Genomic DNA, 15,238 nt, shown 5'->3' on the forward strand with positions numbered 1-15,238 from the left:
AAATAACTGTTCATACCATCACAGACAATAAAATCAAACAACCCAGAATAAAACAATTCCAATTAATAAGTGAAAACATTATAAGGCTCAAAGTAATATAATGGAGAAAGAATCATGATTACCACATATTTTTATGTATTCTTATCATTTCTTAGACTAGGGAAACTATTCAGTATGTATACATCTGGGTTTGATTTCTTTCACGTATGAGTATGGTCTCAAGCTGTGCCCATTTATCTATAAATATCTCAATGTGATCATTCTTGATAGCTGAGTAGTACTCCATTGTACAAACATACCACAACTTTTTAATCCATTCCTCAGTTGATCAACAGGTTGTTTCCAAGATCTGGCTATTACAAATTGTGCTGCTATAAACATGGGTGCACATATATCAATGTGGTATGATGCTTTCAGTTCTTCTGGGAATATGCCTAGAAGTGGAATAGCTGGAACAAATGGGACTTCCAATCCCAGCTTTTTGAAAAATCTCCAGATTGATCTCCACAATTGTTGCACCAGTCTACACTCCCACCAACAGTGCAGGAGAGTTCCTTTTTCCCCACAGCCCCTCCATTATTTGTTTTTGGTGGTTTTCTTGATCCTGGCCATCATTTCAGGAGTGAGATGGAATCTCAGTGTGGTTTTAATTTGCATTTCTCTAATGACTAATGATGATGAACATTTTTTCATGTGTTTATTTGCCATCTGTATTTCTTCATTCTCCTGGATTATTTGTGAGTAGCTTTTGTATTCATCTGTATTCATCTCAGATGCCCATTTTTCGATTGGATCTTTGAATTTTGGGGATCTGATTTTTTTGAATTCTTTATATGTTTTAGACAGAAGTCCTTTGTCTGAGGGACAGTTCACTAAGATTTTTTTCCCAGTTTGTGGGTTTTCTTTTCACTCTGTTGGAGATTTCTTTTGACATGCAGAAAATTTTTATTAAGAGGTGATCCCAGTTATTGATTCTGGGAAGTATTTCCCATGTGGTTTGAGTCCTTTTCATGAATTCTCTGTCTTACCCCTATGCCTTCAAGGTTTCTATTCAATTTGTCTTCCAATAGATTTAGTGTTTCTGTTTTAATATTCAGATCTTTGATCCATTTAGATTTTAATTTAGTACATGGTGACAGGCTTGGGTCTAGTTTTAGTTTTCGGCATATGGAGAGCCAGTTTTTCTAACACCATTTATTAAAGAGACTGTCGTTCTCCCAGTGAACCTGTTTAGCTCCTTCATCAAAGATAAGTTGGTTGAGTGTGTTTATAGTTGTGGTTGTATCTTTTAATCTATTCCATTGATCTTAGGCTCTGTTTTTATTGCAGTACCATGTTGATTTTACTATGGTTGCTTTGTAGTATAACTTCAAGTCAGGGATTTTGATACCTCCTGCCCTGCCTTCGCTGCTTAAAACTCTCTTTGCTATTCTAGGTCTTTTCTGGTTCCAGATGAATTTTAGGAGTGATTTCTCTAGATCTATGAGGTATGCTGATGGTATTTTTACTGGGGTTGCATTGAATCTATATTTGGGAGAATGGCCATTTTCACAGTATTTATTCTTCCTATCCATGAGCAAGGGATGTCCTTCCATTTTCTGAGATCTTCTTCAATTTCTTTTTTCAGTGTATTACAATTTTTCCTATATAAATCTTTCACTCCTTTCATGAGAATAATTCCTAGATATTTCATGTTTTTTGGTTGCTAGTGTGAAGGGTGTGTCTTTTTTATTTCTTTCTCTGTGATTTTGTTGTTAGTGATAGGAATGCCTTTGATATTTTGAGTATTGATTTTGTAACCCAGCTACATTGCTGAATTTATTTATTATTTATAGGAGTCTTTCAATGGAGTTTTGGGGGTGTATCATGTCATCTGCAAATATTGATAATTTAATTTCTTGTTTTCCTATCTTTACCCCTTTTATTTATCTGTCTTGTCTAATTGCTCTGGCTAGTATTTCCAGTACTATATTAAATAGGAGCAGTGATAAGGGACATCCTTGTCTTGTGTCTGACTTTAAGGTAAAGGCCTTCAGTTTTTGGCCATTTAGTATGATACTGGCTGTTGGTTTGTCATAGATAGCCTTTATCATATTGAGGTAAAGACCATCTATTCCAATTTTCTATAAGGCTCTTATCATAAATAAATGTTGGACCTTATCAAAAGCTTTTTCTGTATCTATAGGGATGATCATGTGATTCTTACTTTTGGCTTTATTGATATGGTAGATTACATTTATTGATTTACATATGTTGAACCACTGCTGCATGCCTGGGATGAATCACACTTGGTTATGGTGTATAATCTTCTTGATGATTTGCTACATCCTAATTGCCAATATTTTATTGAGGATTTTTGCATCTGTGTTCATTAGGGATACTGGCCTGTAGTTCTCTTTTTTAGTTGGGTCTTTCTCAGGCTTTGATACTAGAGTAATATTTGCTTCCAGGAATGACTCAGGAAGGATTGCTTCCTTTTCAGTTTCATTGAAGAGTTTGAGGAGGGTTGGCATTAAGTCTTCTTTGTACTTCTTGTAGAATTCTTCAGTGAATCTGTCTAGGCCTGGGCTCTTCTTTGTAGGTTAGAACTTAATTACACGTCAATTTCATTAATAGATACTGGGTTATTCAGCAATTTTACATCTTCTTGATCCAGTTTTGGTACTTCATAAGTTTCTAGGAATCTGTCTATTTCTTCTGTGTTATCAAACCTACAAGAATAGAGATTTTCAAAATAGATGTTGATGATCTTCTGTATTTCTACAGAATCTGTAGTGATTTCGACTTTTTCATTCTGTATTGCATGAATTTGAGCTTTTTCTTCTCTTTTTAAAATAAGGTTGACTAGGGGCTTATCAATTTTCTTTATTCTTTCAAAGAACCAACTCTTTGATTCATTGATTCTTTGGATTGTTTTCTTAGTCTCTATTGCATTGATATCTGCTCTGATTTTTATAATTTCCTCTCTTTTTTGGCTTTGGGCTTGACTTGCTCTTCTTTTTCTAGATGTTTGAGGTGTAACATCAATTTGTATTCATTATGTTTTCTTGATACGGAAACTTAGTGCAATAAATTTTCCTCTGAGGACAGCTTTCATTGCATCCCATAGATTCAGTAAGTTGTATCTGTGTTTTCATTTGCTTGTAGGTATTGTTTAATTTCCTCTTTAATTTCCCCTGTGACCCACTGATTGTTCAAGAGTGTGTTATTCAGTTTCCATGTGTTTTTGGGATTTTTACAGTATCTTTTATCATTAATTTCAAATTTTATGGCGCTATGATCCAATTACATGCATGGGATAATTTCAGCTCTTTTGCATTATTTAAATATGTTCTTTGGGCTAGTATATGGTCTTATTTTAGAGCATGTCCCATGTACTGCTGAGAAGAATGTGTATTTTAATTTGTTGGATGGAACACTCTGTGTATGTCTACCAAGTCCATTTGTTGACAGGTATGATTCAGTCCTTTTATTTCTTTGCTGATTTTCTCTCTGGTTGATATGTCCCTTGGTGTCAATGGTGTGTTAAGATCTCCTGTTATAACTGTATTACTGCTAATTTTGTTTTTCATTTCTATTAATACTTGTTTTATATAACTGGGTGCGCTGGAATTTGGTGCATATATATTTAAGATTGTTACCTCTTCCTCTTGAAGTTTTCCCTTAATCAGTATGTAATGACCTTCTTTATCTCTGCTGATCATTCTTGGTTTGAAGTTCACATTGTCTGCAAACAGAATAGCTACCCCCACTTTTTTGGGGTTCCTGTTGCATGAAGTATTGTTTTGCATCCTTTGACTTTCAGTCTGTATCCTTTTGTGCTAGATGGGTTTCTTATAAACAGCATATGGTTGGATGTTGTTTCTTGATCCTTTCTGCCAGTCTGTTTCTTTTAATTGGTGCATTAAGACCATTTACAGTAATGGTTATAAGTGTTATATATTTATTGTTGACATGTTAACTTTCTGCAGTTGCATCTTTATGTTTATCATTCTGTTTGTCTGCCTTCCTTAGTGGTTTTTTTCCTATGTGTATCTAGAATGTGTTCCAGTATTCTTTGCAAGGTTGATTTGGTGATCATGAAGTTCTTCAGCTGTTCTTTGTCATATAAGTATCTTATTTCTCCATCCATTTTGAAGGACAGTTTTTCAGGGTACATCATTCTAGGTTAGAAGTCGTTTTCCTTTAGGATCTGAATCCTTCACTCCATGCTCTTCTTGATTTCATTGTTTGTGTTGAGAAGTTTGCTGTGATTCTGATAAGTTTTCCTTTATAGGTGATCTGTCTTTTCTCCCTAACAGCTTTTAATATTCTATTCTTATGTTGGATTTCTGGGATGGTGATTATTATATGTCTGGGTGTAGTTTCCTTTTGGTTATGGCTATTTGGAGTTCCACATGCTTCACTGATCCTGATGTCAGTTTCCATTCTCATGTTTGGGAAATTTTAGCTATTACTTCTCTAAATATCCTCTTGACATCCTTTATATTGTCTCTTTCTTTTTTCATTTATCCCTATCAATCTTATGTTATTTTTCTTTGCATCACCTTGCAGCTGTTGCATTGTTATTTCCTGATTCCTTGTTATTTTTAAAAGATCTTTCCTGTTCACTAGCTGCAATCTTGTCTTTGAGGTCTGAAATTCTATTTTCACTTTCATTGAGGCGGTTCTGACAAATTTCAATGGAATTTTTGATATCCTATATATTTCTTTGCATCTGCCTTATGCATTGTTTGCTTTTTATATTGTTCATCCAGGGATTCTATCTTTTTGTTTAGTTCCTCCAATTTTTTAACTGTGTCTTCTTTAGATATGTTCAGCATCTCTTTCATTTCTTACATCATTTCTTCTTTTACATGGGAGATTATTTCTAGTTTGAATTCCTTTAACGCTTCCCAGAGTTGCTTCTTTATTTCAGTTGCTATTATTTCAGATATTTCAGGTGTATGGCATATGTTTTCTTCTGTGTACATAGCTCCTAAGGTTTACTGGGATGGGCCAGAGTCTTGAGACTGTATTTGGTCTTTTGTCTTGTCATTTTCCTGTATATCCATGTTTCAATTGTTATTCCAAGGCTTCACCTAGGCCTGTTGGAAATCCTCTTCTGTGCTCTCAGCTTCTGGGACTCTGACCACCCATTTCCCTGGATTGAGAGAGGGTCACTGGAGATGGGGCAGGCAGGCCCAAGACCTGCTTAGCCCGTCCAGTGCAGCAGGATGCCAAAAAGCTCCCTGGCTGGTGGGAGCAATCATCTTAAACTCTCTCCCAGGGCTCGTGATGATGTGAGGACACTCACCTGAGGCCACCCAGTCTCCAGAGTTGAGGGCCCAGGCAGACAGGCCCAAATACCCAGAGCTGGCCAAGCAGGAAGCAGGAAAGTTGGTGCATGCAGGCCCAAGCCTTGCTGAGCTGGTTAAGTCTACTCTATTCCACAGCATTGATCAGTTCAAAAGAGTTCACTGATCTACGTTAATACTGGTAAAACATTATGTTGAATTCTGTAGCTTCATAAAAATTTTAAAATTAGGTATTGGTAATCTCCCAATTTTGTTCTTTTCAAAGATCTTTTAGCTACCCTAGATTCTTTGCATTTTTATATAAATTATAAATCAGTCAATATTTTTTAATTAGATAGTTTTTCTGAGTTTCTTTTATAGGAGAAACAAAACACAAACAATTTAAAGAACGAAATAAAATACAGATTATGAGGAAGAGTTTGGTAGACCTTGTCAAGATGGGAATGGGACCTAAGCTTAGGGAGAGACAGGAAGCTGGGGAGGGGAAGAGGAAGTAAAAATAGTTAAGGTGTGATATGTATATGTAGCAGTCCCTCAAAATGCATGTAATTATTATGTATCACAAAAATTTACTAATAAAAAGAGTATGCCAAAAAATACATGTTTGGATTTTGATTGGTATTTGTGTTAACCCACAGATGGATCAATCTGAGGACAATTAGTAACAATATTGAGTCTTTTGACACACAATGTATAACTGTCCATTTATTTTAGTCTTTAATTTTGTCTAGCTGCAGTTTGTACTCTCCAATGTATAGATCATGCACATCTTCTGTCAGATTTATCATTAAGTTTTGGGGTATTTTCATTTTGTTTCTTTCCCTATCATTTTGTTTTTGATATTTCTGAACCCTTTAACTGGACACAGTACTGTCATTTTAAAATACTTCTTTCCTTTTTTAATTGGTATAAAAATGTACACTTAATTTTCTGTTCAAACTGCTCAAATACAGCTTCCTATTCCTTACTCACATATGACCGTCTCTTCCAATCTTGAGGCTAACATTTAATTGATGCAAAACAGATCTCATGAGCATAGGATCTGGGATCTTTTGATCTACATGTCTGTTTTCCATCCAGTTATGCAAAGGTAAGCAACCAAATTCCATTCTGTAATATAAATAAGTCTCATTAATTACATGTTTTGCAATGAATTATCTTGACAGCCAAATACAAGTTTATGGGACATTCTTATATCAGAACCTGGTACATTACAGCTACTAGTAGGCTTTCCTCTGTCTTCAAGGCTGATGTTTCAATAATTTCAAAGAAGGGCCAATTATTTACCCCATAAGAGATTCAGAGAGACAGCTATTAACCCACTGCATCCTGGAGAAAGCAGCAGTAGAATCAAAAGATGATGAGATAAATAAAATTATTTCTTCTGCTTTCAGTGTTTCAGATTTATAGTTCTAGGAAGGAACTTTTTGCATTCTAAAAGTTTTCTGGATACTCTTATTCAATATTGTTCTGGAGACATTAGCCAGAGCAATTAGAAAGAAATAAAAGGAATAATGATAGGAAGGGAAGAATTTAAATTATCATTATTTGCAGATGGCATGATACTTTCCATGGAAGATCCCTCAAAACTGCACCAAAAAATTTCTAAATTTAATAACCAAACTCAGTAGCATAGCTGTATACAAAGTCAACACTCAAATATCAATAGTATTCTTGTATACAAATAACAACATTATGAGAGAGAAATTAGGAAAACCACAGCTTTCATATTAGCATCCAAAAATAAAATAACTAGGAATCAATCTAATGAAGGAAGTAAAAGACTTTTACATTGAAAAATGGAGATCAAAGAGGATATCAGAAAATGAAAATATATTCCTTGTTCTTGGGTAGGTAGAGTCAATATGCTGAAAATGGCCATAAATTCTAAAACTATTATAGATTTAACCAGTCTCGATCAGATTATCAATAGAATTCCAGAATTAGAAAAAACAATCCTAAAATTCATTTTAAACCAGAAGAGACCTTGAATAACAAAAGCATATTGGCCAACAAAGGCACGGGGTATCACAATAGCTGACTTGAAAATATACTGCTACTGTAATAAAAAAAAATCATAATGGTACTGGGAAAAAAAAAAACAGACCTGAGGATCAGTGGGACAGAGTAGAAGATGCAGAAAAACTCCAAAAGTAAATAGCCACCTTATCTTTGACAACAGAACCAAGCATGCTCACTGAAAGAAAGATCGGGTCTTTAATAAATGATGCTAGAAATACTGACTTTCCACATGCTGAAGATTAAAACTAAACCCATACTTTTCAGCATACACTAATGTTGAAATAAATCAAAGATCTAAATATTAAAACAAACTAAGTATACTGGAAGACAGAATGAGTAGAAATCTTAAAGACACTGGTGTAGGCAAAGACTTTATTAACAAAACTCTAATTGCACAAGAAATACTGTAAAGAATCAACAACCGGGATCTCATCTTATTAAAAAGCTTTTGCATAGTAAAAGCAACCAGCAACAGAGTGAAGAAACAAGCCACAGAGTGGGGAAAAGTTTTTGCCAGTTGTTCCCTAGAAAAGGATTTATATATCTAGAATATACATATATATAAAGAACTAAAAATAATCAGATCCTCCTCCCAAATTTAAAGACCCAATTCAAAAATGGGCATCAGAAATCAATAGTCTTCTCAGATGAAGACGTGTAAGTGGTAAATAAATGCATGAAAAGGTGTTTAACATCACTGGTCATCTGAGAGATGAAAATTAAACAATGCTGAAAGTCCATTTCACTCCAGAAAAAAATGGCTATTATGAAGAAATCAACCAATAAGAAATGGTGCAAGAGCTGTAAGGAAAAAGGAATCCTTCACTACAGTTAATGGGAATGTAGACAGGTGCTACCATTTTGGAAATCAGTGTGGAGATTTTTCAAAAAACTAAAACTAGAGGCTACATTCAATCCAGCTATTCCTCTTTGGTATCTTCCTGAAACAATAGATAAAGAAAATAATATTTAAAGAAAACAACTCTACACACACAAAATAAAAGTTCTCCTTGGAAATCTTTTGTTTGTTCATTATTCTACACAGATGACTCTTTTCTTCTCAAATTTTCTTTGCCAACTTTTTCTTTCTTCATTATGCAGCATCCATTCCATGAGGCTAGCCATACAAGATTTTTTAAAATGGCACTCTCAATTATAAGACATTAAGCATGTTGATTTGACACCTTCTTTACATCTTTTTCACAAACAGAAATACACTGTCTCTGTGGGTTCACTCTGAAATATTTCCTACTAGATATCTGTAGGCCCTGTGTGAAAAGACTCAATTAAAAAAATCTAATCATTCTGAGTCAGCAACCTTTGGTTTGAGGTCTTTGTTTCCATGTGAAAATCCTTACTATTCTTATGTGTGTATCTTGTAAATAATAATCTGACATCTTTTCTTAAAGATATATCCAGTTTTCTGGTTTTAAGGAGCAACAATAATGCATTAACAAAGGGCCAACAGGTAGATTAATGAAGTAACAGTTTCCCCTTTTTGTCTTCTATGATATAAGTAACAGAAGAACCAGAAGTTATAGGTTGATTGCCAGATTTGGGAAAAACTGCTAAAGTCAAACAAACAACAAGCATATGTCAGTCACCATACTGTAGCAAGCAAGGGCTATGTGGAATAGGAAGAATGTGAAGAGATGAGAAGGGGTGAAGTTCTACTATTCTCCCACAAATCCCTGCAAGATACCCTTCCTTGGAAAGGAAAGTACCCTTATGTAGAAAAGAGGTCACTGTGTACATGAAGCCTGCTACCTAGAAATGTTGTGCATTCCACTTTATAGCAGTTGATCCTGCTTAGCAGTGATGAGAACAATCAAGGACCAGATGCAATAATTTTGCAGGTCATAAATTGAAAATTTAGAACATGTCTTAGTTATTTTTCCCATGTGTCTGAGACAAAATACTCAAGGTTAAAGGAAAAAAGTGTTACGTAGCTCACAGTTTGTGGAGGTTTCAGTTCATAATCATCTATGTCCAAGGTAGGGTGGCTTAGCAGAGGAAAATAGTCATGGTGGGCAGAAAGTATCAAAACAAGTAAGCAACAAGACTATTTCTTTCCCTTATATTGTATGCAGGCTACCTACCCTAGGGCAGGTGTAGCACTCATGCTCTTAATCCCAGCATCCTTAATCCCAGTACTGCACCCTCAATCAATCACATGCTTTAGATTCAGCTACCTGTGAAAAAACCCTATGACTACATGAGGCGTTAGGGGGACATCTAGCCAAAAACAATAATAGAACTCATGTCTATGGTGTGGACAGTGTTCAGTTAATCAATGAAAGCTAAGGTGAGAGAACCAAACCACTTTTTCTACAGCTCACTTTTTTGCCCAGTACTAATACCTGAGCACCCTAGGGGAAGGGCTGATATTTACCCTAATTGTTCAGCTTAAAGCCCACAATTCAGAGATTGGGATCTCTCTTCAAGAGTCTAACGGGCAGCCATGATCAATGCCTGTGTGGTTCACTGCCATGTGATAGTCACCAGGGAGACCACAGAGCTGTTCTCACTCTCATCCTTGTGCTGCAGATGAAGACTTTCCCTCAGTCCTTGTTTTCTACATAGATATAGATGATATCTAGCAAAAATTTCAAATGCTAAAAGAATGGGAATTATGATTTGAAAGCCCACGTGTCTTTAGGGTGAGACAAGTAATAGGGTGAGTCCAAAGTAGCAACTGAATGTACAGAGTGAAGAAGACAAGTTGAGCCCACAGACCCTGCCTCTCTGGTTCCAGCAGACTGCCATGAGGACCTGCTGGTTTTGTTGGAGGTCTTCCAAATTTTCAAGGAAAATTAAATATCCAGATTTTACTTTGACAGATTGGCTATCAGATCATCTCATGTAAGCATTTTTTAAAATTCTGACAATTTTAAAAATCCAAAAACACAAAAAAACTCAAAAGCTCTTTGTGGTTTCAACTACATAAGCTAAACAAGACTCTCATGTTGTACATAGCCTTCTACTCTATAACCTCTAATACAGACAATGAGTGCTATAAGATTCAATTTAAATGAAGAGGCAAAATAAGTTTAAAGTCCAGAAGAGCTGACTATAGTTTACATAGAGAAACAGAAGCAGTCTTCCCCAACTTTTGCCTGGCCTCTGGAAAACTTAAGAGAAATTTGGAGATATTCAATGATTATTTTTTAATGGAAAGAAAGCTCAGAATCATCTGTGCATCAGGAAATCATTTCTTGTCTTGGAAATCTTGAAATGGTTGAATGAGAAAGTAATTTCCTCTTTGTCTGGGGTTTAGAGTTCTTCTGAAGATAACATTTTCTGTTTATTTTTAGATAAAAGGATATACTTCATTGGCATAGCTTATTCACAGGCAAAGAGTACCCTAGTTAAGTTAACCGGACTCCACTGCAGTGCAGTTTCTGTCCATAAATAGTAGGGTTAGCTCATTTTACAAGATTAGCAATTTGCAGTGAATGAAATTCCCACATGCTTACTCTGAAGAGGCAGGTCACCCACAACTGTTAGCATTTCTTGAGGGTGAAGCACCTGCCAAGTACTTTATTAATTGATTTATATTTTTATTAGCACATATTTGCAGTAAATAATGGTTCTATTTATCATGGGGCTTTGGTACATGTATGTAACACATCTCCATACTTTACCCTTACCCCTCCCAAACCTCCCTATTCTTTCTAACTCTTGATCTTCTTTGCAAAAGCTCTATTTCTTCTTTTTCCAATTCCTTTTTTCCAACTCTTCTCTCTCTCCTCCCTTCTACTCTATCTCTTGTTTTCCTTTCCATCTTAAAGATCTCTCTACTTCCTTGTTCATCTTTACATTTTAAGAGATGTCCCATACAAGAGAAACCATGCAATACTTAAACCGTGTGTCTGATTTATTTCACTTTACATTATGGTCTCAAGTTGGATCCTATAAATGCTTTGTTATCCTTATTTATGTCACAGTAGTATCCCACTGTATATAAACTCTATGTTTTCTTTACCCACTCATCTGTTGATGGGTACATAAGCCATTTCCAAAGACTTAACTGTGTGCTGCTATAAAAATAAGTATGCATGGATTAGTGTAATAAGATGATGTTAATTCTTTTGAAATGGTACCTAGAGGGGGAATATTGAGGTCAAATGGAATTTCTAGTTCTGATTTTTTTGAAGAATCTGAAGTCCATAGTAGTTGCACTGGTTTACATTCTCCCCAACCATGTAGAAGGGTTCTTTTTACCACACAGCCTCACCAGCACATAGCCATTCTTTGTGTAGGAAGATGATATCTCCAGTGTGGTTTTATGTTTTTTATGTTTTATTCTATTTTTATTTGAATTTTTATTACACGTTTGCAATTTATGCAACTTACAATCATCTTGGGGAGTACTTACATACTTCTTTGTTTTTCTATCCCCACCCCATCTCAACCCCTCACACTCTTCTCCTTCAGTTTTTTATGTTATTTCTCATTCTTGTTTATATTAACCTTAGCTCTTGTTATAGCATATGTTTACATTAATTCAGGTTATTAGGTTCCAGTACATGACATATCTTTAATCTACTTACTTTCCTTTCCCCTCTTCCTCATCCCTCGTGACTTTTCCCTTGTACCACCTTCCCTATTGCAAGAGATCCATGTCCCCTTCTATCCATCATTTATTATCTCTGTCTGTACTTTCAAAAGATACCATACATTATTTAACTTTGTGTATCTGCATTGTTTTATTCAATATTATATTTTACAGGTACATCCATTTTCCTAAAATGTCTTAAATCTATCAATATTTTTCGACATGGTCCTATATAATTCAGGCCTTGAACTCACTAAGTAGGACAGGCTGTCCTTGAATTCGCAGTCATCTTTCTGCCTCAGCCACATGAGCACTGGCATTACATGTGTACACCAGCAAGCATGGCTTTGTCATCCTTTATAGCATTACAGTATTCCATTATATATAGATAACCACGTTTTCTTTATTCGATCATCTGTTGAAAGGTATACAGGCTGTTTCTAGGAGTTAGCTATTATGAACTGTGCTGCTATAAACTTTGTTATGCATGCATCATTATAGTATGATGCCTTGAGCTCTTTGGGGAAGATACTTGGCAGGAGAATTGCTAGGTTGTATGGACTATTTCACATCAGCTGTTTAAGAAATCTCCATATTGATTTTCATAATAGTTGTACTAGTTTATATTCTCACCAAACTACTAAACAGGATTCCTTTTTCACCACAGCCTTGCCAGTATCTGTTATTGTTTAGTTTCTTAATGATTGCCATTCTTTCTGGAATAAGATGGAATCTTAAAGAGTTGTTTTAATTTGCATTTTTTCCATATGTTTGTTGACCATTTGTATTTCTTCTTCTGTGAAGTGTATGTTCATTTCTCTTGCCAATTTCTTGACTAGCTCTTTAATTTTAGATGGTTTAAAATGTGTTTTTAGTTCTTTATATATTCTAGATATTAGTTATCTGTCTGAGGATTAGCTGGCAAAAAGTTTTTCCCATTTTGTAAGTTGTCTCTTCACTCTCCTGATTCTTTTGCTATACAGAAGTATTTCAGTCTGACATAATCCCATTTGTTGATTCTTGCTATTATTTCTTGTGTGATTGAAGTTCTGTTTAGAATATCCTTTCCTACCCTTGTGCATTCAGGTGTTTTTCCAACTTTATCTACTAGTAGGTTTAATGTTTCTATCTTTGATCCATTTTGATTTTAATTTAGATATTAAATAGATATAAGCAATCTATACATTAAATAGATAATAAGCTTATTGTTTAAATAATAAGCAATAGGGGCCTAATTTCAATCTTCTGCACACAGATAACTGGTTTTCCTAGCACCACTTGTTAACTAGGTTCTCTTTCCTCCAATGTATGCTTTTGGACCTTTTCCTGAAGACCCAGTAGTCGAATGTGTCTGGGAAGTTTCTATATTCTCAGTTCTATTCCATTGATCCATGTATCTTTTTTGTGCCAGTACCTTGCCACTTTTATCACTGTTATTTTATACTACAGCTTAAAGTCAGATATTCCTGTGGCTCCTCCTTTCCTCTTCTTACCCAAAATTGCATTTATATTCTGAGTTTCTTAGGGTTCCATATGAATTTTAGGACTTTGGGGGGGATCTATAAAATATATTGTTAGTATTTTTATTGGAACTGTATTGATTTTGCATAGCAATTTTGGGAGTATGGCCATTTTGACAATATTGATTCTGCCTATCCAGGAATAGAGGACCTCTTTCTATATGTCCTCTTCAACTCTTTTTTCAAGATATTGTAGTTTTCTTTGCAGAGGTCTTTTGCCTTCTCAGGTAAGATAATTCCAAGGTATTTTATTTTTCTTGAAGCCTTCATGAGTAACATTATTTTCATAATTTTCTTCTCATTCAGTTCATTGCTGGTAAGCATGCATGCTAATGATATTTGTATGTTGATTTTGTATCCTGCTACACTGCTGAAGCTGATTATTAAATTCAAAGAGGTTTTTTGGTGGAAGTCTTTGGGTTTTCTATGTAGAATATCATGTCACCTGCAAATAATAATAAACTGAGTTCTTCTTTTTCTATATATATATATATATATATATATCCCTTTTCTTTCTTTTTCTTGCTTAATTTCCTTGACTAATCTTTTAAGTACTGTATTGAATAGTAGAAGTGACAATAGAAATCCTTGTCTTGTTCCTGATGTTATGGGGGAAGCATTTACTTTTTCCCCATTTACTGTGGTACTGGCTATTAGTTTTTCATACATAGATTTTATCATATTCAAGTACAGTCCTTCAGCTGGCTTCAAGGCAGGGTGGCATGACACAGGGACAACACTTCTGTGTGGCAGAAGACCAGAAAAGCAACCAAAGCAAAGGGGGACAGAGCAAGCTTGTTTTCCCCCGTTATATTCTACATAGGCCGCCCTCCTCCAGGGCAGGTGTAGCATTCAGAATCTCCTTGCTCTCCTCTTACACAGGCTGAAGATGTTAACAAATTAAAGAGTGTAACTCTCTGCTGAGCCTCTTAAACTTCTAAACTTCTCAAGTTGACACATGTATCAACCATAACAAGCAACATCCACAGATGCAATCTTACAAAACTTCTGTATGATAGTCCTTGCAGATCCTCTTCCCTGCTTTGTTTATTCTTTGTGCACACTACCACAGTTTATTATTTGTGGCTGCTCTGCAGTGAGCTAGGTAAGGTGGGTGGGCAGAATGGGAAGTGATTGGATAAAGAATGTGGGCACTAAGGGGAGGTTTGAAGATGGAAATAATGGTAATAAGAAAAGATTGATGTGGAATCTGATTTATTGGAGTACTTTTAATTTAGCTGAAGGGTTAGTATTGAGGGTTTTCAGAGAGTATTTTGAGGGGGTAAGGGCAAGATATGGGGAAAGGGAGTTTACTTTGTGATTGAGGAAAGCAATGTTGCGAATTTGATGATTGAGAGCACAAGAAACTAGGTAAGATATGGAAGAGATAAAGGCTTAGGATGGGAAAGATCAAGGAATAATACTGGAGAAGATAGGACTGGCTGTAAGGAAGCTAAGTGTGCAAAACTTTTAAAACTTGGGAGGAGGAGTTCATGGCTTTGTAAAAAGAATAAAGAAATATGTTAATAATATTGTCTCAGAGGTTTGCAGTGAAGAAAGTAGACAGGCAGCAGAACAAGGGAGAGAACCTCGGGATTTATTAAGTCAGAATCAATACAAAAACAAATATGCAAAAGTAACAACTTAATAAATAGAGGAAACCATAAAATAAGAAACAACTCCGCATTACTAAATAACCAATAAAGATACCAAAATTTAAACCTACGAGTCCAACAAGAACACAGATTAAATATTTCATGAGACACTGGATATATGATTCTCAAGTAGTTTCTTTCCTAGAGAGTCTTAGTGCTCACACTCTAGTAATTCCTCTATCCCTT

Source organism: Cavia porcellus, unplaced genomic scaffold, assembly GCF_034190915.1.
Source record: "Cavia porcellus strain 051 isolate PalLab524CR breed Dunkin Hartley unplaced genomic scaffold, mCavPor4.1 scaffold_1, whole genome shotgun sequence".
Taxonomy (NCBI): domain Eukaryota; kingdom Metazoa; phylum Chordata; class Mammalia; order Rodentia; family Caviidae; genus Cavia; species Cavia porcellus.